The sequence below is a fragment of the Dermochelys coriacea genome, chromosome 2 (genome assembly GCF_009764565.3).
Source record: "Dermochelys coriacea isolate rDerCor1 chromosome 2, rDerCor1.pri.v4, whole genome shotgun sequence".
Classification (NCBI taxonomy): Eukaryota; Metazoa; Chordata; order Testudines; family Dermochelyidae; genus Dermochelys; species Dermochelys coriacea.
The window spans coordinates 3,292,332-3,294,632 of NC_050069.1; the positions used below are offsets into that span (position 1 = coordinate 3,292,332).

The window sequence follows — 2,301 nt, forward strand, 5'->3', positions numbered from 1 at the left end:
ACACACACCGTGTGAGAGAGATGAATAGGACTGTGTGTTTGTGTCACCCCTCCCCGTGTGAACCCTAAAACCTTAAAGATCAGAAAGTTAAACAGAAAGAATCCAACTTGGCAGAATTTCTTTTTTACAGGGGCTCAGTCAAGGTGATGTAATTGGAATGTTTGCATGGCATTGATTGCTGCTGAGCTTCCTTGAACAGGAGCAATGTTACCAGGTGTCCCATCCTCAGCAGAGGGAAATGTGGTCACCCTACTCAATAGCCTCCTGCATTGTTATGTAGCATAAAGTAACCAGGCTTGGCAGGCCCAGTGGCCTAATGGACAAGGCACCAGCCTCCAGAGCTGGGGATTGTGGGTTCAAGTGCCACCTGGGTTGACCATGTTCCATTTTCTGTCCCTAAATAACAGCTAAGGGGATAACACGGCAGGGGAGCTCCAGGGAGCTTAACCCCAGGGGGAAATGAGCTGCTCTTGGGACCAAAGTAGCCTCATGGCCCCAGCTAGCCCAGGGTCGGGCCACAGAACGAAGCTCTTCTGGAGGAGAGGCCTGTTCTGCTTTACCCCCCAGCCTGTCCCTCGGAGCTGCCCCTTCCTCCCACCCAGGGCTGATCCTATGCCATAGAGCAAACATCCGTCCCTGTCTGGGCTGGCCCCAGCATCTAACCAGCCGCTGTTAGAGTAACTGACCCCATACCAACGGTGTGGGGGGAATCCACACCTAGTACCCCCAGAATCAGGGGCATCATCTGCTATGGGGTGAGGGGGGCAGCTGCCCCCACCAGCTTGTCAGAGGTCTGCATGCACCATTACGTCTCCCCCAGAATTACACTCACAGATGCAGCTCTGCCCTCCCGCGCCCAAAATGTTTCTGAAATTACCGCCCGCCGAAAGGCCCCTAGGCCCCACTGAGTCTGTCCCTGTGCGTAATAATCCTTCAGTCCCAAAGCCCGTCCCAAAGCTGGGCAGTACCACTGCTCTCCAGGCAGGGGGCTGGCCCAAGTGCCAGCAGCACTATTGGCAGAGTCAAGCAAACATTTTGTTCGGGGTGCAGCCGTTCTGGGGAGCAGCACCCCTTGGTAGAGTACAACCTCCCAGCCACCCTCCGGTGCAGCGCTGCCGCATGGAGCCCGCAGGCAGGGAGTCAGAAACGATAGCGCTGAACAGCTCCAGTCAGTCGGTGTTAACTCTGAAACCTAACGATGATCCAATGTTAACTTTCTCACTGCAGATTATTTGAACAGAGACAACCCCCTGAAGTGGGGCCATGGCTGAGATCTGGGGCTGAGTCTCACTTGTCCTCTAGTCTTGGTTACAGACTGTGCATGATAATTTTAAAAAAACATTTCAGAATCAAATGGGCAGAAAAAGGCTCTTAAACAGCCTTTGGCCTGTTGGACATGCTCATCCGCAGGGGCTCGGGGCAGGCTTTTTAACTGCAGTAAACAAATGTTCTCTGCCCCGGGAGGTGGGGCTAAGGGTCACCACCCTCTTGTGCAGAGATAGGGCAACTCACCCAGGGAGGGGGCTGCCAGGAAAAGGCTTCTGCCCCAGAGGACACGTAGCAGCAACTCCCCAATGCACAGCCTAGACGGCGCTTTGGGTGGCCATTGCCCAGCCCAGCCACTGGGGTGCTGTTTCTGCATGGCCCAGCCCCCAAGCCATCCTCATGACACCTCCCCTGCCTTGCGCCCCCCTCCACTCTTTGGGACGTGCCCAAGTGAGTTAATTGCCCCCTAAAGCTGGGTCCACTCTGAGGCAGATGGTTCTGGTCGCTTCATACTGGATCTGAGCTGGGTCATTGGGAGTTTGCAGCCCCTAGGTTGGCCTCACCCCTTCCTGCCCTAGACAGCTCGGGCTGCGGAGGAGAAGGCTCCTGCACCGCAAGGTGGGATTATGAGGACAGGCAGGCAGGGTTCTGGCTCTGGCCAGGGTGAGAGATGAACTCCATGGCAGGTAGGGCTGAGCTGGGTCCTGAAATGCGGGGGAGGGAGTGGGGAGCCAGGGAAGGGGGGATGGGAAGGGGCCCCAGCTTGTCCCTGGCTGAGATTTCCAGGGCCCTGAGCTGTGCTGGGGAAGGGGGGGGCCTGTGCAGCTGGCTCTTCTCCAGCCATTCACTCTGTAATTCGCAGGGCCAGGCCCAGCGGGAAGGACACCACGTCCCCAGGCCCAGCGAGGCCAATGGCCAAGGGGCCAGGGACGGGGCTCATTGTCTGTGGGCAGGCAGGCTGCACGGAGACAATGCGGCTCCGCGGAGGAGCCAGACTGGAGCTGGAGCTGGAGCTGGCTGCGGCCCAGGGCTCCC

At 57.6% G+C, this 2,301-nt stretch overlaps 1 non-coding gene across 1 annotated transcript; it reads left to right on the forward strand.

Annotated features, from left to right (window-relative positions):
- Positions 1-302: 302 nt before the first annotated feature.
- On the forward strand, positions 303-375 carry TRNAW-CCA. The gene has a single exon. It is a non-coding gene; the product is annotated as a tRNA-Trp (tRNA).
- The last annotated feature ends 1,926 nt before the right edge of the window (positions 376-2,301 follow it).